Consider the following 24,430-nt stretch of genomic DNA (forward strand, 5'->3'; position numbering starts at 1 on the left):
TTTCGAGGAAATCTAATTCCATTTTTATGAGCTCCAACCTTTGCAGGCTATAATTACCTGTTGCCATCATCACTGGGACCTCTTTGCTGCCGGCTGCCCTGACGCAGGCACACGGGCACACACGTGTACAAATACCAGAGCCCTGCTTCCCCGGCCTCAGCCTGTGCAGCCATCGGCTCACCCGCACTGGACACTTGCTGTCACTGCCCCTTGGCACAGCTCTTTCAGCTCCTCCAGGCCCTGCCTCATTTTCCTCCTGTCTGCCAGGTATTGTTCCCTGTGCTACCCTTGCCCACCAAGCTGGTGAGGAAGGGCTCATTTGTGTGTGTCTGCAGTGTCTTTCTGGGCTGGCTGGGCCTTACTTTTGCTATATTGAAATGCCCCCAGTGGTTGCCTCCACTGGATACCTTCGTACCTTGGTGTGGAGATGCCATTTCTGTAGCATGTCCAGCCCCTTGTCAATGCCCAGCCTTGGCACAGCTGCTCTGATTTGTTGTTCGCCTTGGTTCTCCTTGTCTTGACCTCCTGGTCTAAGGCAGGTGGGCACCTTTCTACATAAGGGTGCTTCCACATTTTAGTCTAGCCTAGGAAATAAACAGCATCCTAACCTGGTACTGAAATATTTTTTAACAGCTCTGGTGAACTTATCCCTAGTGTGACATTGCCTCTCAGTGAGGTTAAATTCTTATGCTGACCTTTGTAAGAAAAAACAAAAAAACCCATCCACTTCAGAAATTACTTGCAGGGTGTCTGCAAATTTATGGAGGACATAAAAAGTAAGCTTTCATGGAGAAACATCCTTTTGTCAATGTACCTGCTTTTTCTACCCCTGGATGCATGGTGAGCATTGTCACCACTTGTTTCTTGGGTAAAATGCCCAAACCCTTAATATACAGAGCAGCAGAAGCCCTGGGATGTGAGACATGAAGTAGTGTTGCTGCATCCACTCTGGTTTGGGCATGCTTGTCTGATTTCAGAGTCAGTGGAGCAGTCATGGTATGTCCTTTTGTCTTCTCCCTGCTTCTCCTTGAAGGCCCTCTGGCAGGTCTTCAAGGGCAGAACTTGCAATCCAGGGTTGCTTGATTCAAGATTTGAAAGCAGAAGCCCAAGAAAATGTCATTTTAAACATAACAAAAAATCTCTGCATATCCAGCCCTTCAGCACAGGGCTCCCATGTAAAGGCTTCCCTCTCCTGCCCTTCATCTCTTGATTAATTTCCCTCATTTCTTGGTGTACATGAGTTCATCTGCTTCAAGCAGTGGGGCTGCAGAACAAAGCAGTTTTCAAAGGAAACAAACGTCATTTATATCTGGTTTTCATTTCCTTTTTCTTCTATTTGGTAAACTGTACAATATTTAATAACAGAAGACTTGCTCATTCTTGTGTCTCAGACTCTGAATTATTAAATCTCAGAATCTCTGATTCAGATAAAGAGTAATTAGGATATGCAGTATCTTCCTGACACGTGCTTGAGATGTAATCAGGAACCAAGGTGCTCTTAGCTCTTTAACAAATGCTTTGTTAAAGTATACTGTAAAGTACTATCTTAGCAGGAATGGAAAGAGCCTGTAGTCAAAGGAAAAAAAATCTTCTTGGAAGCTGAGAGCTTTGGGAAGGTGGGATCAGGTATATGTAGTGTTAGAGACAGTGCTCATCTGCTGGGTTTATCCTTCATTAAATTTTCAGCATAGATCCTCATAACATAGTGTCAGCAGAAACACAGGCAAAGCTTAAGGGATTACACTGGTTAATACATGGATGTAAGTTTTGGGTTTTGTTTGTTGCATTAGAGCTCAGGGAGTCATTTGGGTGCTTTGCTTGGACTCGTGCCCACAGCTAACCATATGGTACAGCAGTTGATGGAATGCAGATAATAAGTTCGTTTTCTTTGCTATTTAGGTTCAAACTTGTGCTACAGGTCCCCTCCCAAGCTTTGTTCCAACCCACTAGGTGAACCAAATAGGGAAATTCATCTCTCTGTGCCTCAGTTTCCCCATATAGCAAACAGCAATAATAGTAATAATACACTGCTTCTCTTTTCATGTGTTTGGAGTGTATGGATGAAAAGCACCAAATATGAGCTTGCTATATAATTATTTGGCCTACTACATGTACTCAGTTTGTCTGACCACGCAGAGGAACACCCATGTTTGGGAAACCTGGACTTCCCATATCTACCTGGACAGTGCCGCCAGCCTGCCCAGTTGGGTTGTGACCTACAGCATGGCAAATACAACTGGCATTAGTCAGCTGGCCACTTCAAAAGGTGAGGGGGAGAAGGAATGAAAACTTGCAGGGGGAAACCATGCTTCAAACCTGAATAAAGGAACCTTTTTCTTTTCTGACCAGGGAGCCTGGATACACAGGCAGTGCCACTTCCTAGGTAATTTTAAGATGTATTCATGTTTCAAAAGAGAAGTGAGTCAAACCAGCTAATCCATGTAAACTGTTGTCATAGGTATGTGGTGAAATACACATCTGTCAGCCCTGAGCAGTTGCTGTGTGGGTCTGGGTCAAGGCATATTAGTGCCCCTGTTTCCCTGGGTGGTATGGGAAGCAAGGTCAAAGGGTGTGGGAATACCAATTTCTCTTTCCCTAGCAAATTACTGATGAATGACTCTTCAGATCTGGGGTCTTGAGGCACACTCTGTGAGCGTGGATAGCATGTTGTTACTACTCTTTACAGGATCAAACTTATCCCAGGAGGAATCTGCTCTAGAGTAGACTTTAAAATTTGGAGGCAGGCTAAACCAGCCCCAGAGGGCTGATAGCAATGTGTAGCTGTCCAGAGGTGTCCTGACCTTCTGAGAACAGGTGTATATATTTATATTAAAAAAAAAAAATAGACATGACATGCAATAGCTAATATAGCTACAATATTGATACTTATTTTAAATCTTCCAATTTAAAAGGAAAATGTTTAAACCTTGAAAATAAACCAGTAGTTTAGAAGAAAGTGTAATATGGAGCAACTGTACTAAGAACTGTATTGTGCCATATAATTACACTAATTCTACCAAGCCTATAGGCAAAGGCTTATGCCTTGGATTTAAAGAGTATCCAGTGTGTCCTAGTCTCACTGTAGAAACCACATGTAGGAGAAGACAGTTTCAAAATGCAAGACTTGCTGTCATTAGTTGTTCCTCAGGCTCCTGACTCTAAGGCTGCTCCACCTGAAAGAGGCCAGCAATCACTTTAAGGGGTGTTGGAGCTGATCTTCAAAGTCATGTGATTTTTATGATGTTTTTAAGGAACAACCTGACTGCAGAGTCACGTGTTACTCCATGAAAATTTTGGGGAGATTAATATTTAAGTGTAAGTGGTTCTTAGTGCCCCTGAATTTACAGGAAAAGAAATATTTGATTTCATAGCTCTTATCCAGTTTCTGCCAATAGCAGTATCTTCCAGTAACAAACTGATGACCTCCAGATAGAATGGAGAATGCAGATTTCTCTTTTAAGTAGCTGAAATATAGATTTTTTGATGCGATCTGGAAAAAGTCTGACTTTTGGAGCATTCCAGCTGTTTGTGAGCTAGTTTCAGCCTAGCCATTTTCCTGTGTAGTGTGACCTACCTAACATATTATTTGCTTTTCCCCTTCTGCTTTTTTGTTCTTTTCTAGTTTCATTGCTGTTTCTCCTGTTTCAGGGAGATGATGCTAATGATATCTTTTCTGTGTGTGTACGCCACCATCTTTCCTCCTTCTGCTCCATAGGGCTTTTGTGTCTTCCATTGGCTGCCACAGCTTTTATGTGAAATAGAAGTTATTAAATGTAAATGGTATCTCAACAGCAATTGAAAGTTTAAGTACATATAATGAAATTGGTTTAGCTTTAAAAGAACAAGATGGAAGTGACCCTCTATTTGGTTTTATGCCATAAGCAATTGCTTTTTTTATCTGAATGGCCTGAATAACTTAGATACTGCATGTGGTCTGCAGATACCTAGGTTTTGAGAATTATTTTTGCACCAAGAAGTTCGTGATGATCACAAAGTTTTTGCAGGAATAGTGTTAGTTCTCGCACTAACTTTTTCAAGCACCTAGCCTACATACTGTGATTTTTTTTTTGCAGTTATGCCTAAACCCCAAACCCAGAACTTGTTTTTAAATACTGCCTAAATATTTTCTTGGTGTGCAAGCTGTCTTACTAATTCTGACTGAAGTCACTGTAGCATTAAATCACAGTGCAAAAAGCCAGAAATATGCAGGATCCAGGCCACTAGCTGTACATAATGAGGGAGGAAAACCCTGCACCATCCCACACTTAAAATTTCCCATTCAGCCAGCCCTCAGTTTAATACCTGATGTCCTCATTTGTGTTATGTGGGAGACACTTTACATGCCAAGAACTGGAGCAACTTGCTCTGGTCTATGATTTTGACATTGAAAAGAAAACATAATTTCTGGTTCCTCTGCATACGTATCCCCAGTGAAGCGAGTCTGGTGGCAGATGCCTGGCTGTCTTGGCAAATGCTTCCCACTGGTGTTAGCAGTGGTGAAGGTGAGCATGTGAGTCAGGCTTCCTGATTTCTGCTCTCATTAGTCATGTCACTTAGGTTATTACTGCTGACCTCAGGAGCTCTCCTTTCTTATCCCTGCCAGCCACCTCCACCTCATGGGAGAGGTATGTTGGGGGAAGTTGTAAAACAGTAGGGTAGAGGCAGTCTAGGCATGTACTAATTTTTAATTTTTCCCCCCCTGCTTAATGCCTTTTCCAATATTTTCCAAAGGTCGGGAACTGCAGAATGCTTGCTGTCAAGCTTGCACTTGCTTTGCTGCTTTTGAAATCTGAGCTGAGTTTGCCTTTTTCCAGACTTTCTGAATGACTGCAGGTCTTGGAGGTTTGATGCTTCACATTACTGAATAATTTATTCAAGTAGCAACTTGTGCTGTATTAACCCTGACTTTTGGTCATGATACTGCAGCCTTGTTTCAATGTCTGCTCTGTTTCTGGGGGTCAGTCACTCAGGAGGCAGCTTTGGTCCTTCTCTGGTAGGAAAAGTCTCACATGGCTCTTGGTGATGCTGTTGGGGGCTTGGTGTTGCCATCTTGGTATTCCTCTACGGGGACAGTGAGCGAGGAGGTAAGAATTTGCCTTTTAGCATTTTTAATGGTTTGGAGTTGTGTGAAGACACCCCAAGCTCCGTGTCTTTTCAAGTCCTGAGATCCTGGGAATGCTGCTGTGGTTGCACCCTGGGAGTCCTATGGCATCATGGCAAATACCATAGTCTCTGTGAAATGCATGCAATGATGTTTGCAGCTTCTGCATGCTCTGATCATGACAACTCTGGCAAGCTCTATGATAGCTGCTGGCTGCAAGTAGGTTTTGTAAGTTGTGGGAAGAAAATCAAATGCTACTGTGAAAATCTTTTGTAAACCTTCCTGTGTGTCCTTAGCTTGGCTGTGCCTGGCCCGCTCTGAAGTTCCAGAGCAGAAAAAAGCACTGAGCTGTTGAGGATGCTAGAAAGAGAGTGTCATGTTAACCCAGGGGTTTCTGTGTTTGGGGCTGCCTGGGACAGTCTTTCTGTAGCCCATCACATTGAGGGGCCACCTCTGAGCAGGCTCAGCAAGCTGGTGTTGCCAAAGTGTCATTTTTCTGATTTCCATGTCAGCCCTCCTTGGTGGCAGCAGCAGGAAGGCCATCCCTGGCAGATTGCTTGTGGTGAGGATGGGGTTTTTTTGGAAAAAAAAATCCAAACTGGGAGTGTGATGGGGTAAAAGCATCTGCCATGGGAGTGGATGTGGGGTACAGACTTTGCACAGATCCGTGTGTGTAGTGCTATGACCATGACCCTTAAACACTGCTGTTTCCCTGCTCTTGGGTGTCATTACCTGCCAGGAAACAGGTGGAAAAATTGTCCAGGAAAAATAGACCAGGCTTTTGCAATAGGCAATTTGGGTTTTGGCAGCTGGGGTGAGAAGACCAGTTTCCATTCAGCATCTGTTTCAATGTGAAAAATGGCAGGAAATCTGCTTTTTCAATCCTTTTGACCCTTGTCTATTCATTGACTCAAATGCCCCAAATATTTCACAGCTGAGATAATATCAATAACAAAATAATGCTTAATTTCAATGTTACAAATATCTGAAGGAACTTTTTTTTTAAAAAAAAATTGCCTCCATCCAGAACAAGTGTTGCAAAACCAGCAGTATGTGTAGCCCTGCATCATGTGAAGCTAGAAAAAGCTTTATCCCCTTTCCTCTACCCATTTGTCTTTGCCACCTGCTCCTCTGTTTGGATTTGGGCATCCCTCATGTTTCTCCATAACAAATCTTTCCAGTTCCCTTAATCACAGGAGTGATGCAAGGTAGTTGAAGGGTACTTAGTGGCAGTCCTGTTCCACTCCCTTTCTCTCCCTGAAACTTGTGCCTGCTTAAATGTGCTTTGCCTAACTGGCAGGTGGGCAAGACTGTGTTCCTGTGGAGTCAGGAGTAAGAGGAGCATCAGGAAACTCCTGTGCTATGAAGACTGGTGGGACTTCTCAGGTTCTGCTCTCTACTTGGAGATCAGGACAATTTCAGAGTCCTAGTTTTTTTGTACATTGATTAAAATGAAAACACGGAGTGTGCAGCTTTGAGCCCTGTGTCATTTTATGTATGGAAGAATAAAGTGGGGCCCTGGAGAGCAGGAAGCAGAACAATGGTCACAGGCTGCCTTGCTTCCATCCCTAGAAATACCCTGTTGTGTATTTTTTACCTCTACTACCACGGAGGGGAACCTAGCTTCAAGCCTGTGCACGTGTGAGCTGAGCAGGGTGGTGGATGACACACTGCCTGGCTCTGTCCTCAAGAAGCACGAGCTTCCTTCTACCTTCATAACCTCCTGTGTAAAAGTTCCTGGGCCCAGCTAACCCCAGCAAACCAATCAGTTTGATTTTCCTTCACAAATTACTGTGAAATCTTGATGCAACACAATACAAAGGACCACACAGCTTTTGTTTCTTCAAGACCAAGCCTGGACAGAATTTTGCTTCTGAAGTGTTGAAAACCTGCAAATGTAACTTAAATAAAGAAAAAAACTTAAAAGCAATTTTAGCTACTTACAATCTATGAAACCTTCACATTTTCAAAATGCACAGTGTACAACACAGGTGCACTTCCAATATCAAACATTTTTTATAGTGAGGAGGTCAGATCTCCCCTACAGTTTCCAGCAGGACTGCACCTTTCAGTACACATTTTTCCACCCCATTTTTTTAGCTGTTTGAACTGCTCTGGAGCAGAGATGAAAACCATTAAAATGACAGCATGACAGAAATACTCCACAAGTAAACAATCTAGGATTTTATAAAATATTTTATTTCCCCCTCCTTGACTGACTGCAAAAACAGCTGGAACAAAAAGGATCCAGCTTCATGTTTGGAGAAAAGAAGCCTTTGGACATTTCATCAAATAATTGCAGCAGCTAAGATTTTTAGCTGGCTGTAGGGCCCTTTGCTGTTCCTGTGTTCCTACCAGTCAGTCTGGATTGACTCAGGATTTATGGCATGAACTGAAAGAAGAGGCTGATGGCAGAGCCCTCTTGCAGAGGCTTCCAGGGCCACAACCTCCTCTTCATCCTCCATCACCGAGGCACCTGGCAGTGTGGTGATCTGTGTGGCTTGCAGATGAGAAGCCACTCCTCTCCAAAGAATGAGCTCAGGAACACCAGCCCTATTAATTTATTTTCATTGGCATTATTAGGAAAACGACCCAACCCCAAACCCTCTATTGTCAGGATTTTCTTTAAATAGCCAGTTCTGGAAACAGGAAATTCCTTTACCTCTGGAAACAGGAAACAGATCTGACTATTACATATTGGTTTTAAATCTTTCAATTATCCCCTGCTGCCCATCATCTCTGACTTTCTGCTGCTCAGCAAAATTCACTATTTATTTTTGATAAGCTAGTGTCTGGGGGTGTTGTGCAAGACTCAGCCATGGAGTAAATCAATATATTTTGTTTTAAAGCTGGCAGGGCTGGTGTCTTCTGTGTCCATCATATTCGTTATGTGTATGAAAACAAGAAGTTTTTGATACAGAAGGGTACAATCTGTTGACTAAATAAAATAAGAAGGAAGAAAATGAGAATTGGCATCACAGAAGTCAAGGAAGCACAAGATTTTTTTTGTTTTAAGGTTAAGAATCAAGGCCTACTGACAAGAAAGGGTATACCAGTGAAAATGGAATACTCTTAGAAACTCAGGGCCGGAAGCTACTTAAAGATATCTTCTAATCATCTCCTTGCCCCTGAGAAGGCTAGATGTTTATCTTCAAAACCTCTGATGAGGCTGATTTCATAACCCATCCACAAATCCTATGTTAGGTCTTTACTGTCCTTGTTTTCATGATGCCCTCAAAAATGATTAGGTGTATAGTAATGTTTTGTTCTTCTTTGTGCAGTAGGGCAATTGCTGACCATCCTTTTCAAACAGTTACCTGGCTTCAGGTCTCTATATTCTCAGGATGTGTTTGCCACCTCTGTAACCTCTTAAGCATCTGAGCTTTTTGCTGTAGATTGTGATTCCAAATGTTTTTGGCTCTTGTTGCTTGCTTTTTGGACTCTAGGCCAAATGTGCCTGCCTTTTTTTTTAAGGGTTATTTCCCAGATTGGGCAAAGTCTTCATCTGAAGCCTCACAGCTGATAGCAGAGAGAAATAGCTGCCTTTTGAATTGTGCCTATGATACCCTCCCAGTCTGTGCTTTGGGGGTCCTTGCAGAAGCTGTGTGGCATTGATGCCTGACCTGTTTCCAAACCATTTTATAACTTTAGTGGCACTGCTGCCTCTCTCTTCATTCCACTTTTGTTTCTGTGGAGTCCTTCTTTCTGAGCAGAGCACAGAGCTATTAACTGTTCTGGGAATGTGTTGGCTCTTAAATAATCACAAGTGGAGGCACTGTGCCAAGTTTTGGTTTGGAGTAACTGTTTTTTCTGCTTCCAGACCTTGATGTAGCTCCAGAGAAATAAAGGTGTTTACGGATGCATTATGAATTAGCACCCTGGCTGCCAGCCCTTTGTAGCCAGGTCCCAGCTCTGGCTGGGTGCTGTGACACCTCTTGTGCTGTGAACATGCTTGTGCAGGTGGGAGTCTCTCCATTGATCTGTTGTGTTTGTGTTCAGATTGTCTCCCTGTCATGGTGCACTGGGTCATCCTCAAAGCATTTTGGTAGCCTCTTGCACACAGGGTGAGATTCCTCTTTGCTGCCTCTGCCCTTGACACTGAACCATTACCACCTCCTGGCTCTTCCCTCCAATGCTGGCAGGGCATCAGTGCCTCACAGCCTCTTCTCAACCACCCCCTAAGAAGTGCAGAGCTGCAGCGGGGACAGGGCATCAGCAAGCTGTATCTGCTGTCCAGTCTGTGTAATGTTGGGCTGTAGAGATCTCTGGAATCAGAAGGGAGGAGGGCTCCCTGCTGCTGCCCAGCACTGCAGCTCACTCTTGCAGACCCAGGACACAGCATTCATATCCATATCACGCACTCCCTGTTTGTAACCATACTTGCTCCTTAGCTGACTTCCCCTGCAAGAGTCTCAATCAGAGACAGAGAGGTAGTAGTTAACACCAGTTTAGAAATGACCTGCTGCTGATAGATGCAGCTATTGATCTGTACACACCCTCCTGGGTAGCCAAGCAGGAAGTAGCTAACCCGGGGAAGTCAATCTTGTACAGTAAGCAACCATCCTAAACTTTAATTCACTTCTGGTCCTTGCTTTAAACATCACATCTCTGCCAGGCACCGTGCACTGCACTGCTCAGCCCTGCAGTTCCACCTGATCCCTGACATTGGTCTGGTCCAGGACTCAGGGCTTTTGATCTTAACTTCATTAGCTCTCAGCAAAGGGTAGCTGCTCTTGGCAAAGGATCCTAAAACAGTCGACACATTAGTAATGAATTAAAACAAACCTGAAATAACTCTTTGTTTTAATTCCAGCGTAGCGTGTTGAAGCAGTTCAAGTATGCTTTGGCATGCTTAGTAGTAATGGAGATTTTTTTTTTCCTGTGTTAGTTAGTTTGAAAAATAACGACTGCTTGCAGCTGAAACAATAAAGATGTGTCTTCCAGATCAACTGTAGTTCTCAAAGAGTCTGCACTGTTCACTGACTGTTCTGATACCTTCTTGGTCTAAATAAGTGTTATGGTTTTACCTTTGAAATATAACCAATGGGGGGAAAAAAAGTGATTAGCCATTAGTTGGAGAGAAGCTTCCAAGTGATGTCCCAAGAATGTATGGGAAAAGAACAAGAAATAACTTTTCTCATCCAAAAGAGTAGTGATATTCATTTTTGTCTTTACAAGTCTCTGGAGCCTGTCATGGTGTGTTCTAGAGTTTACCTGAGGTCAACAGGAGCCTTGCTGGTGATTTCATCATATCCCCACGCAGCTCTGTCATGGTGATGGCTCATCTTTCCAGCTCACTTGGGGAGGAGGCTGGAAATCCTGATTGTGATGCAGAGGAGTGGAATAGCCAGCTAACCAGCCTGGCTGGGTGGTTTTGGTGTCAGCTTCCTGGATTTCAAAAAGGCAGCTGAATCTGTTTTATTTGGTGTCCCTGAGCTGGGGTGCTGTGTTTGTGCCATTTAGGTGGCAGCTCTTGACAGTGTCAACTCAAATGTGTGTACAAATGTCATTTTGCATAGAGGCTGGGTTTCCTACTTATGCAGCAGTGGCTTGCTAGGGCCCCTGAACATGTACAAGAGCTAGGCTTGGGCTCAGTACTTGCTCTGACTGGCAATTCTTGCAGCTCTGCCCAAGGATGTGGCTTGTGGCTGTAGCAGAGGAGGAGGACTGCTGCAAGAGTAATCTCCCAGGCTGGCCAGATATGCCTCCTGTGCTTTCTTTACCTGGGAGTTGTATTCAGAGCTCATAATATTTAATTATTGCTCTTCCCATCAACAAATACAAAGGTCCTAATCATTCTTGTAGTGTTTCCCCAAGTGCTGGGTACTGAGCACAGTCTCTGGGACCACAATGTGTTATTTTCTAATACAGCCTTCCTGCAAATAATTTACCTGCAACACATGATCACTATACTCCTGTTGGTGTGTGAATCAGAAGACTCTTTTGGTATAAAGCATGCTAGCATTTGGAGCATGACTTCTCTTGAAGGCATTAAGTTTTTAAGGAGTTAAGTGTGTTCATGTGAATTTCACAGAGAGCTAAGTGAAAAATGGTAAGTAGGTTCCCTCTGCTGCCTTGAAGGAGGGTTGCTTTTATTTATTTTAAACATAGATGGCCTCTGCTGTCTGCCTTTCCTTTAAGTAAATGCATAGCTGGTAGGTTTGTTGCATTTTTGGTGGAGAACTATTGAAATTTGGACCTGTGGCTTCAGACATGTATTTTAAGCTATTTTGTTACTTTCTATAAAATATGAGTGGCACATTGTGTGAAACAGTCAAACGGCTGGGCTTCTGATGGCCAGGGGGCCTGCAGCATGTATTCTGGAAGAAGAGACTGAGGGACACGGCTTTGTTCAGCCCTGAGGAGATGATTTTGCAGGAGACCTTACTGCAGCCTGCCCCTATCTATGGGAAAGCTGATGAAACGATGTAGCCAGCTCCAAGGAGCAAGGATTGCAAACTGGAGTGGGATTTTCAGAGAAAATATTAAAGTAAGAATATCTCCATAGGGAAAATTGTGCATTGATAACTCGCCTAAAGAGACTGTAGGAGCTTTGTTCTCAGAGGTTTTCAAGGCCCAGGTAAACCAAGCCCTGTGCAGCATCACACAAAGTCAGGGTTGGCCCTACTTTGAGCAGGAAGTTGCAGACTTCCCAAGGTTCCTTTCCACAGTCTTATTTAGAGACATTATCCATAAATACAGGATTTGGAAGTGAGTGGAATGCAGTGGGGCCTGTGCTTGCATTCCCTTTGGTATTCCACTTCTAAATGGGGTTTAAAAAGTGACTCTATGTGATTGTGCTGAACTTGGTGTTAGTGGGAAAGTCTGTCACCACAAATGTCTCCATGAGCATTTGACTCCTGCCTAAGTGCATCCCCGTGGGGGAACACTGACAGGGTGAGCGGGGTGTTTATCTGTGATGCAGCAAATACACCCCTGGAATCATCTGAGCCTTCAGCCTCGCCGTTATCCCAATTGATGGGTGAGTGTTGATATACTGTATGAGCTGACCCAGCTAATGCTGCTAATCCAGGTTTCATTGCAGGAAACGGGAAGAAAAGTAAGATTAACGTTTTCTGGGCTATCTGGAGTTTGCTCACCCCAAGCATGCTGGCTGTCCAGTTGTTGGGGTGCATCTTCCAGAGGTCAGGGGCTGGGCCACCCATAGCTGGGGATGGCAAACCCTTGGCAAGCAGCAGAGCTGGTGTCCGTTGGGCGCGGGGCTGATGGCAGCAGGTGGGTGGCAGCCGCGGGTGGCTCGGCATCCTCGCCAGCTCCGCCTGGTTCTGCTGCTGCGCTTTGACCAGGCTCTGGGAACTGCAGCCCCCGGGTGTGCGGTGTGCGGGGTACCCCGTGGGTGTGCGGGGCGCCCCGTGGGTGTGTGGGGTGACCCGTGGGTGTGCGGGGTACCCCGTGGGTGTGCGGCGTGCCCCGTGGGTGTGCAGGGTACCCCGTGGGTGTGCAGGGTACCCCGTGGGTGTGCGGCGTGCCCCGTGGGTGTGCAGGGTACCCCGTGGGTGTGCAGGGTACCCCGTGGGTGTGCGGCGTGCCCCGTGGGTGCCTGCGGACGGTGCGCGGCTCGGGAGCGCCCGGCAGAGCCGCTAGAGGCCCCTCCAGGCGCGGCCACGGCGCCACCAGCGCCGAACCACGTCCCTGCCGCGGCCCCGGCGGGCGGCGCCGGGGGAGGGTCCTGCAGTCGGATCCGACCTCTTTAAAGATAGAGATCGTCTCAGCAGACCGGAGCAGGGGCGGTGATTCTGCCCCTCTACTCCGTTACCGTGAGACCTCCACCTGGAGTGCTGCATCCAGCTCAGCAGAGCCGTGGACACGTTGGAGGACGGCCATAAAAATGACTGGGGAGCTAGAGCACTTCTGTGGTGACAGGCTGAGAGGGTTGGGGTTGTTCAGCCTGGAGAACAGAAGGCTCTAAGGAGATCTTTGAACAGCCTTCCAGTACCTAAAGGAGGCTTATAAGAATGTCAGAATAAGCTGAGTTAAAAGGGATCCACAAGGATCATCGAGTCCAGCTCCTGGCCCTGGGCAGAACCATGCCCAAGGGTCACACCAGGTGCTGGAGAATATTGTTCAAGGGTTTCTTGAACTCTGTCAGGCATGGTGCTATGAGCACTTCCCAATACCCTATGGATGAAAAACCTTTTTTCTAATATCTAGCCTATGAAAGATGGGGACAGACTTTTTAACAGGGCATTTATTGATACTACAAGTGGTTATGGTTTTAAACTAAAAGAGGGATTTAGACTGGATACAAGGAAATTTTTACGAGGGTGGTGAGGCACTGGAGCAGGTTGCCCAGAGAGGAAGTAGATGCCCCATTTCTGGGAACAGTCAAGGTCAGACTGGTCAGCAAGGTTGGTGCTCTGAGCATGATGATCCAGTTGAAGATGTCACTGTGCATGGCTGGGGTTTGGACCTATAAAGGTCCCTTCCAACACAAAGCAGTCTATGGTTCTGAGAAAAGGGAGGCAATGCATTGTGGCCCTCTATTTTTGTGGGCTCTTTGGCAGCAGTCCCCTTAGTGGATCCTCAGACAAACCCCATAGGAGGTGAGCTGAGCTGAAACGTCTGCCCCAGCAGTGGACCAAGGCAGAGTCCTTTCCAAATCTGATCTGTGGCTCAGCCTCCACAGATCCCATGTTTTGCTATTTCTGCAAGCACTTGTCTTTCTGCTGACACACAATGTGAGATTGCAGAAATGTGAAGTTGAAAGTATTTCCACTATTCAGCTTTTCCTCTTTGCAGCTCTGGATTATTTATTCTGCCTCCACTTGTCATATTCTCTGGGAAATCTGTGCCACTTCAGGTCACTGGTACTCACTTATTCCCTATTTTCATTTTTGTCCTGCCTATCTTCTTAGTTATGAGGGTTTTAAGGCAGAAATTACTGGTGGTCTGAAGACTTCAGCTACATAAATTCATCATATGGATTGTGTTTGGCCATTGCAAAGTATGTTTGACAGTACTAAGGTAAGAGGCTAAATGCCTTGGTGATTTATAGTCGACTTAGGGCACAAACATAATTTTTCATTTACCTCATCAAAACAAAGAAGTTCAGCATTAATGAGGGTAGATCATCACAGCTCAGCTGCCCTGATGTAGTTTGAAACTCGGGGATCTCAGATGGGCTCTGGGAAGGGTGCAGAGAGCAGAGCCTGAGTGCTTGGTGTGTTCTCAAGCAAGGTGCTGCTGGGTGCTTGCCCTCTCCTTGCAGCCTGCTCCATTTGGCCTTGCAGTAATTGCAAGTGAAAAGGAAGGAAGTATGGGGGTTTTTTAACATGAATCTTCCTGGATATCTTTTTACTGGTTTTGGGTACTATTCTGCTAAGTGTAGTGTACATAGTCTATATAATAGCAAGCATTATGCATTTAAAATCTGTCCAAAATTGTTTTGCCAGTGTAGGGTAACCAGAGAGTATTGAGGTACTCCTTCCTTTCAGAAACTTTATTGAATTTTTGGCAAACACTTCTGTTAAAATGGTATGTGTGTAGTCACTTAAAAACAAGTGATACGTGATCAACTGATGAAAAGCATGTTTTACACTGTTGGTCCTTTTCTACAGCTCCAAATGATACCAGTTTTTATTTAATTTTTTTTTGTTTAGAGGCATGCCAAATCAGCCTTTTCAGTATAGATGCATTGTTTTCATAACCTTAAGTACAACAGCACTGGGAATGTAGTTCTGAGCTGAAACTTGAGCTCCCAACTTTCTGCCTTGCAGTCAGATTTTGTATTTGCATTTTTACGCTTGTAAAAACTAGGGAGTTAAAAGTTGTGCAAATGGTGCTTCAACATGTTTCAATAACACCCAGGCTCCAATGCCTGTCTACACAGCTCACCCCATCTGCCTGTCTCTTACCCTTTGCTTTTTTTCTTCTTTATATTGTTTAGGTTTGACTTTATCTAAACAGCAGGCCGGCTACCTATACACAATATCTTCTACTATTTTAAAGTGTAGATTTACAGTACAGAAAGACAGAGGAAATGCTTCAGAGGTGAGAAGAATGGTGAAAGGGAGGAAATCCCTTTGTGATCCATGACTTTTAAGGGATAAATGGGAGATACATTTCTATTAGCTCTACCTCATGAAGATTTTAACACACCATTTCCCATCATCTTATCATAGGAGGTCTTGGAGAAAAACTGACCTGCTCATTCATCAATCCATCAGCAGTAACCTGGTTGTTTCTTTCACAATCCCAGCTGCCCAGTCTACAGCAGATGGCTTGCCCTTCCACAACCCTCTTTGTTCTTTTTCCATTTTTTAGAGGTCAGCTTCTGTTTCCACCATATCTCTTCCTTCAAAGCTGCTTTTCACAGAGCTATCTGTCCTCATTCTGCATCTTGTCCTGCTCTGCAGCTCTCTTGGATGTGCAGTGCTCTATGGCTTGTTCCTGCACGTATCCCATGGTTGTGCATCTTGTTCCTGGCAGGGGGAATGGTCATCAGGATCCAGCAAGGAACCTGAAGGAGTCCAGCCAGCAGGCAGCGTTTTACCAGGTGAGTGTGCAATGTCAAGCCAAGAGAGCAGGAATGAAGAGCAGGAGGTGTGATGAAGGCAGCCAGGTCAGGGGTAAGGACTGCCAGGTTCCTGCAGCTGCCTTACCCTCAGGTGTGGTCCCATCCTGGGATGTGGCACTGGTGCCTGTCCGAGCCTCTGAGGCTTTTCTTAGCTTCACTCTAGCAATCTGAGACATAAATGCACAAAGGGGAAGAAAGAAGACATTTTGAAAAGTTTCTCATTGATTACATGGCAGCAAGTCAGAGCAGACTTGGCCTGGGGCTCAGCCCTGATATCCCAGTAATCTTTACTTTTTAAAGCACTAGAATAACAAACAGTGAAGTGTGCAAGAGAGAACATGAGAATCTTCTCTCCCTTTCTATCTCTCTCTCTGTCTGTGCTTTTCTTTGGTCCTGGGAATGTTCCCCTTTGACCAAAGAGGGTATAAATTATGGGATTTACTTCTGAGCAGCCCATGGAATAACCTGGGGCAAGTCATTCCTAGAAGGTGCTTTCCTCTTCTTAAATGGGTCATTAACGTTTGCAGCTAAATACCGAAGCAGGGAGAGGAGAGAAACAAATGAGGAAATAGTTTCCTGAAAGGAGGAAGAAAGAGCTGTTATTCATATTCCCTCACCAGAATATTCTTAGATGTGCGTGGGAACAGCCTAACAAAAGCAGGGAGAAAGAGAGAGGCAAGCCAGGTGACAGTGATGTGCCTGGGACAGTCCTGAGGGAGTTTGAGCCATGCCATCCTTAGGCAGAGACCTGGTAATTCTTCCTGAAGGAGGTTTCTTTATTTCCCATCTCGGTCCCCTTCTTGCAGTACAGGAAACTGTAGGACGGGGAGGTGTTTATAAAGAAATCCATCAGTTTTGGTTGCTGCTGTGTGAGTGTTAGTTGTGCTGTTGTTGTTACTCTGGTGCAAGGAGCTCCAGGGAGGCATTGCAATGCAAAGCTGATCTCGGGTTGCTCTCCTGGAGATCCCAAAGTGTTCATTTGCTCCAGTGTGCTCTTCCAGGGTGGCAGGATTGTGCCAGAGGAGCAGAGGCAGTTCTTGTCAAAATGATGGGGAAAATGTGTCTCTCAGAGACCTGGAGAAGCACTCTACACAGGGAGTTTGTGTAGCCTGTGGGGAGGAGAGCAAACTCCTGAGGGAACTGGTTTAGGGTTTGAGGCACGTTAGGAGAACAGCAAAAGATTAAACTTGCTGCCTCTCTCTGTTCCCTACTGTCAGATCACTTTTGACCCTAGTCAGACTTCATTACTCTGGATGGGTAATTAGCAGCCACTCTTACTCAGTAATTAGGGGAGTGTGTGATTATATTGCGGGGCGGGGGGACAGTTGTGCCTGCAAAGTCCAGCGGGCAATACTGCTTTCATTTGTGTGCAGTACCCAGTGGTACAAGGTCCTCAAATCCCTGTAGATCTTCATTCCCATGGCAGCAGCTGTAGGAGGTATTGCTATAGACTGCTTGGATGTAGGTTTGGCTTTTTTTTCCTTTGCCCCTGGCCATCTGAAATGAAAGAGTGATAAAATAGATTTTAGAAGATGATATGCAAGACAAGCAGTTTGTGGAAACTGTGGAAGTGCTGGCATTGCTCTGCATGGTTGGCAAGGCTAAGGGAGGTGGGAAGGGTTGTGCTGAACTTCTGTGGGAAGAGAACATGAGCAGTTTGATGGTCATCTCTCCAAGCTTTCATAAAATACTAGATCTTGGGCTACAGTGGCAGCATTAGGATTTAAATGCTGTGTCTATTATGCTGTAGCTAAAAGGAGACAAAGTGTCTTAATAGGTAGCAAGGTTTTGCACCTGCTTAATCAAATTATCCTTCTTTGCCATATTTTCACTCCTGTAGATGCTTCTAATAGGGGCTGATGGATCTACTGTGGCATAAGAAAATAACATTTGTGTTGCCTGTTACATTAATTTCCCAGATAAAATGAGGCTACCAGGATGACCCATCTGACTCCTGTGATATTTCTATAAAGAGCAAAGTTGAATACTGCTGTTATGATTAGTGTATTAAAAGTATTAGGTTTGTTGTCTTAGCTGTGCTGTGTTTTCTCATGTTCCCTCTGGTGCTGATTGCTAATGACAGGCTTTGGCAGGAGCTAGCCTAGGCACTCCTTCCTGTGATGGGAACCAGATGGATGGTTCTGCTCTGGCTGCCCCTCCCACTGAGCACCAGGAACAGGAGGGGGGGAGCCCTTTTGGGGGGTAGGGGTGACATTTATAGAAAACTCAGTGAATGGCAGAGAACCAGTTCTTGTCTATCCACCACTTCTCTTCCCTTGAGGCTCCCAGTTTTGCAACTTCTAACCTCACCCTTGGCTTCAACTTCTTGGCTTTCAAGTGATTGTGCTGTACGTTACATTTTCATTACTGGTAAAATTGATGGAAAATCACATTTTATTATGTGAAAAATGCAGTGTTCTTTACTGTCAAAGCTCCATTCAGCTGGAAAAAATCTATGTGAGGCACTCTTTTATATTTCATGTATTTTGTGCATTGGTTGGAATGAAAAAATAATGAAAGGCTGTATTTTGTCAACTTTTGCATCTGTCTGACTGGCAGCACTGACTGATTTGTTTTTTAAATGTATTTATTTCTTGCAGTAAGCACTATTATTCTCCACCCTTTCACGATAAATGCAAATAATATGTGGAATGTGCAAATAATAAGGGAAAAAGAGAGATGCAAATTATTCAGTCCCTCCAGGTAGGTCTGAGAAGAAACTGGAAATGTGACTGCAGCGTGAAAACGTGCTGTCTTTATACCAGCTGCAGCAATGATAACAGGGCTGCTGTCTGTCTGTGTTTCAGGGTTCTGTGAACACATCTATTGTATCTTTTTAATTTTGTTTTTTCTTCTTCTCTTTTTCCCTTTCCTCTCCCGCTGTGAAACTTTAAATGGGATGTGGGTACTCTGAATGTCTGAAGTACATCACTCCATCCATGAACCCTTCTGCCCCTCATGGGACCTCTGCTGCTCAGGTGTGGTGACCCCAAACTGCTGAGGCTCTTGGGCTGAGCACAGGGAATGAGCTAAAAAGCCTTGGTGTTAGGGAGCACAGGTGGATACTGCTCCTGAGATCCAGGCTGGAATACCTTTTGGCATGAATCAAGCTTCCCCTCAGGGGAAAAACGTGGCTTCCCTTGCTGCAGAGCCATGTGCCAGCTGTGTTGGTACGTGGGCATGAGTCAGATGGAAGGGAGCCAGACTGATTGGCATTGTGAGATGCTGAAGCTCTTGGGATATCTTTGCAGCAAGAATAGATTGCAACTGCCTTGCAATTGCCCCTAACCATGCTCCTGCCTGGGAGAAGTTGTCATGACACTCTGCCCTGCTGAGCAGTGGGGATGTGATCCTGTGGGTCCCCATGATCCAGTGGGGGTGTCATGATGAGCAGTGGGGACTCTGCACTGCTGAGCAGTGGGGATGTGACCCTGTGGGTCCCCATGATCCAGTGGGGGTGTCATGATGAGCAGTGGGGACTCTGCACTGCTGAGCAGTGGGGATGTGACCCTGTGGGTCCCCATGATCCAGTGGGGGTGTCATGATGAGCAGTGGGGACTCTGCACTGCTGAGCAGTGGGGATGTGACCCTGGTGTCTCAGCCAAGCTCCTGAGCCCCGTCTGAGGCAGTGACTGGGGGAGGGTGGTGAGGTGCAGCTGACAGACCCACCCTGCCAGCAGCTGGGGTGTACTCCATGGATCAGGCACACCTGCGATTCAAGATCTCCCTGCAAATTAAAACAGTGTTTTCTTTTATTACAGCTTTTTTTAAATGTCAGAATTGTTTTCTACTTAGATCACTGTAATTGCAATTTCAAGTGAAGAGCCTGTGAAAAGAGGTGTCAGGGTGTTCCTTCTCAGCATTGTTTCATTGTTGCCATGTGTAAAATTCACTCCCAATTCCAGTAAAGATTTTAAGTGACAACAAATTTTCAGTTATTCTAAATATTAAAAAGTGATCTTTTTATTCTTGATAGTTCCATATAGATTTTTCTATCAGTGCAAAAATAAAAAGAAAAAAAGTAAACTCTACAGTAAAAGCTTACGGACAAAGTAGTAGAAGTAAAAGCTTATGGAAAGATCTAGAAAATCCTTCTTTATAACTGAGACGTTGTTTATTTCTGCACTTTTTGACTCCCAGCCCTGTATGTGTTAGAAGCTCTTCACTGTGAGCTATTAGTCATTAGGAGAACCCTAGTCTGGAGACCTTCCTGGCTGGAGGAGGGTACCTTGCTGTGCTTTTGTAGTTAATTTGCTCCAAAATCCTTGTGAGGGTGCTGAGCTTGTGAGGACTTGCTGGCTGAAAAGTCAGTGGTCAGCAATGCATTTGTTTGAGTGCAGTCAAACAGAAGAGGATTCCAGAAGCTCCTTGTCAGAGCAGTGCCAGCTGTGAGATCAGACAAGGTTGTTCAAGGCTTGATCCAGTCAGATGAGACTGGGAAGTCTCCTCCAGAGATGTGGATAGCACATCCCTGCTGGGCAGCCAGTTCCAGGAAACTCTTGATATTTTGATGTTTGTTACCACGTGGCACTTAGAGTGGTCAGAGGTAAATATGTGGCACTGTTCTCTCTGTAGAAGATATTCCGAGATTCTTTGTTTAGGAGGCAGTGTAAGTAATGATCCCACAAGTCTAGGACACTTCTACATGGTGCTCCCTGCCATGAAGGGGTGGGTGCAAGGGATGAGGACCTGCTTTGTCCTTTTTTAGGGGGAGGTATGGGGCAAGCGAAGCCATCCTGCCAATCCAGGGGGAGAAAACCAGTCCAACCCCTTCTGTCCCTGGTTTTCCTTGACCTTTTGCCACAGCCAGTGATGCAGTAGGAATGGTGGTGGTCCTGGGCTGTCCTCCTTTCTCCCCAGAAAGTGATCCATCTGTCCTGGCTGAAATAGTCTGCCATGGATTAGCAACCTGGTAGCTGTCACTGCAGTTAATAGCAGGGCTGAGCCTTGGTGTCCACTGCTAGTGGAAATAATTCTCTCTTTATGTTCAGACACAGGGCTGGGACATGAGGCTATTGGAGCACCTCACTCAGGGCCTGAGATCCCCAGTCTAAGCCTTCAGATAGATGGGCACCTCCTGCAGCTTCAGCTGGGGGTAGAAGACCAAGCCTCACTGGCAGGAGGCAACCCAGGAGGTGCCTGTAGGACTCATTGCAATTTTGCATTTTTCTATTCTGCTGCCTAAAGCATTATCTTGCTTGCTCAGACAAGTCATCCACCACATCAGGAACGTGTGGGAAAATAACTCAGTCAGGATAACCAAAGGAAAATAAATGGTTGTGTAGTTGGCCATTTGGAGCTGAGCTAGCTTGGGAATTTTTTCTTTCAGCAACACCCTGAAAAAAGTAGTGCAAATGGGTGTGAAATATAAAGAGAGTTTGCTTCCTTCTTGCATAGGCGTATATCCAAAAAAAGACAACAGTAAATCTAGAGACATCTACTGCTAAATGCTTTGGTAGGGCTTTAAAGGATCTGAAGGCTCAGTGTGCTTGACTGGTAGGATATCGGATCTTCCCCACTGAAATGAGCTTTGAATACAAGGGAAATCTCTGACACAGCAGAGAGGAGAAGCCACAGTGATCACCTGGGGTGTTTTAGTGTGCTGCTCAGGCACCCAGACTCTACTTCACCCCTTGATTCTCCATTTGTGCTTGAAGAGAGGATTCCAGACATAATGTAAGTACCGAGGGGGAAACCATGTCTATGTTATGGGCAGCAAAATCAGACTGCAGTGGGTCAGATCCCAAAAGGCACTGATGTTTGTTACTGGGGTGCAGAAAAAAAAAATATGTTCAGGCTATGGCACTTCAGAAAAATACTTCACTTCTGTGAGATGTAAAGTGGATTTCACAGCTACTGTTTCTGTTGCTATTTAGGAGACATCAGTGAAAAAGAACAGGATAATGTCTTCTGCTACCGTAGAAATGCCAGTGTAAATTATTTATTTCCTAATTAGTAGACATTGCTCTAATGATAGAGATGTTTAACAACAAGTTATTTGTATCATATCAAACCCTGTATTCTAGAGATGGCTTTTTTCCTCTGTTGGGTGTTAAACCAGTTGCATGGATTAATCACACCATAATGCAGCCAAACAGCTCATCCCTGCTTGACTCAGGGAGAAGAGGCTTTTTGGCTTGATACACACACAAGGAAAATCACATCCTAGTTCTACAAAGTATATTTTGAGAATAAAAGCTGAAGTTTAATTAAAAAAAAACTAAACAAAACACCTTGTTTTTCCCAGCAAATGAGGTCATGCAGCCTAATTGCCTGGCCCATCTGTTGCTGTTCATAAGTATGTTATATTTTTTTAAAGGCCAATATTAAATGGTATTATGTAGTTATCTACTTTTTTTTTTTTTTAATTCCTCTTGGCTTGTCAAGCACTGTCATTGTACCAACCACTGTTCTTAAAACAGGGTTTTGGTTAAAATAGCATATACCTGCCATCTGGTTGAAAAATGTTAGCTTCCTACACAACTAAGTGGAGTTGAACTCGGTATTAGGAATAGCTCATGTTCTCTTGAAAATAGCAGCTGATGGCAGATTGCAGAAATCAGCCAGTTATCAGTTGTCATTAAGCTATTTGATATCTGACACACATGGAAAGCATGCTATTTATAAGTATGCAATTATGTTATAGAAGTATTCCTTTTTTTTCTTTTCCTCCTTCCCTTTAACCATTTAAATATGTTGGTTTGACTGGACTGGAAAGCAAAGTCTCCCTTGATATTCACAGAATAGATGTGCTGTAGACTGAATGTGTGCCAGACTGTTTGTAACATTTCTGTCATCAAAAAGTGATCTGAGGTGGGTATAGAGATAAATTTGGTGTTCCTGTGCTATATAGCTGTAGGTGTCTAAAGAGAAATACCAGCTACAAAGAGCCCAAGAAACAGAAATATGTGGAACTAGCTAGTAGAAGACTGCAAAGCTAGAAATCATAATGGAAAATATGCATTTTACTTTAATAGGTATTAGCGTTTCTGCTAGCAGGAGAAAAGAACTCAGGTCTTACCATCAACTAAAGCAGACACACTAAAAGCATAAGTATTTGCTAAACCTGGGCAAGGCACCACAGACTCTCAGAAGTGTAAGTTAGTCACTAACATGAAAGCTTAATGCTCAACCACTAAGCAAGGACTGGAGCAAGGCAGGGCAGAGGGTGCTGCTGGAGAGGGCAGCGGGGCACGGTGATGCTGTGACCTGTTCCCTTGTCATACCTTGTGAGGATGATTACAGAAAACAAAGCAGAAACAGCCTGCTCAAAAAGAGGGATTAGGAATTATTTTGTGAGTGGAAATGTGAACAAAAAAGCAGTCAAAATAGGATGGGGTGCTTTAAGACTAATAATTTTATTCAGAGGGGGTGTGAGGAGGTGTTATTTTCATGTGGGCTCAGGGTTAGACCCTGATTAATCTGCAGCAATGGCATTGAAATCTTGTGAGCACACCCTGCAAGATTTTGTAAAATATATATATATCACCTATAAATAAAATATAATACAAAATAAATTAAAATATAATTCTATATAAATAATATCTGATTATTCTCACAAATTTTTGGTTATATTAGACCAGAAATGTTTTGAGTACAATGAGGAGTTTGTTGACCCCACTGAAAAACCCCCAATCTCTTCTCCTGTATTAGTATGGTCTGGAAAATTAAGGTCTGTGGTGTTTTGGCTTCAGCACAGTCTTGATCAGGTTTGAAACTGTTGGGTTTGAATCTGAATCCTCTTGCTTTTCAAATGACATCTGAGATTCTGGTTGTGAAAGGTCTCTAGTCCTTTTGCTTTTAAAAGTTACTTCACCCATAACCATCCAACCATATTAAAAATGTATTCAGCTTCATAATTACAAGTTTTAGGTTTTACAGTCAGCAGAGGTATGTTCTAACAGAAAATTAGGTAGCAAAGGTGTGGGTCATAGGTTGCGGTTTGCTTTTTATTCGTTGACTTTTCCTCACCAGAGTATTTGAAAATTTTATTGTGGAGACTAATCACGTCTCCCTTGCTTCAGGCTTTTGCAGACCTTCTTAGGCCATCAAAGCAGCTTCAGCAATCTCAGCATTTTGGCAACATTGCAACTACCTTGACCATAAAAAGACTTGTTAGTGGTGCAGAGAGCACCTCCCACAATGGAGGGTTTGCAGGAATGAGGGACGCCCAGGAGCGATTGCGGCTCTCCAGCGCTCCTTCCCAGGTGTGTGTACCACATGCCAGCTCTCTGTGCTTTCCTGCAAACCAAGCTGCTGTTCCCAATGAAAGTCAGGGTCTGCAGCTGCTGGGGAGAAGCCTTCTGCTGGCACACAGGGAAGGCTGGCAGAGGAGGCAGGGGCAGACTCCCTACAGAGTGAAAAATGCAGATGTTTGTCAGTCTGGGGCAGTTTGACAGAAAGTGTCTCTTCCTCTCCACTTCCCAGACTGCATACAGTTATTTGCAACTCCAAGCTGCTTATTCTCTAACTTAGTAGCTAATGACTCATCTGCCCTGGTGTGCTCCTCCTTCCCTCCCAAGCCACCAGCTCTTCCTGCTTGTTCACTTGCTCACCTACCAACTGGAGCAAACCTGCTGCCTGCTTTAGTTCCCTTTGGCTCGGCCTTCACAGGTCCTTTCAGCCTCCCCACCCTGGCAAAAGGTTAGTGAAAGCCCATTTATCTGCCTCTCTTTCTTTGATTTTTAATTTTTTCATGTGTTCATCTGCACAGCAGATGGCTAATAAAAAAAACCCAATCAAATAATCTGAGTGTGTCTTGTGGGGGGTGGTTGGCAGAGAAAATTGGGAGG

At 44.6% G+C, this 24,430-nt stretch overlaps 1 protein-coding gene across 3 annotated transcripts in view; it reads left to right on the forward strand.

The window, feature by feature from the left end:
- Positions 1–24,430, forward strand: part of STOX2 (storkhead box 2) — a 143,925-nt gene that overhangs the window by 24,423 nt on the left and 95,072 nt on the right. For 2 of the 3 annotated variants that reach the window (XM_036381832.2, XM_036381835.2), the window contains exon 1: positions 21,005–21,314. The exons of the other annotated variant lie outside the window; for it this stretch is intronic. The gene's annotated coding sequence lies outside the window, so the exon portion shown is untranslated. Of the gene's footprint in view, positions 1–21,004; positions 21,315–24,430 lie in introns of those variants that run through there. 3 annotated transcript variants of the gene reach the window in all.

The sequence above is a fragment of the Molothrus ater genome, chromosome 4 (assembly GCF_012460135.2).
Source record: "Molothrus ater isolate BHLD 08-10-18 breed brown headed cowbird chromosome 4, BPBGC_Mater_1.1, whole genome shotgun sequence".
Taxonomy (NCBI): Eukaryota; Metazoa; Chordata; class Aves; order Passeriformes; family Icteridae; genus Molothrus; species Molothrus ater.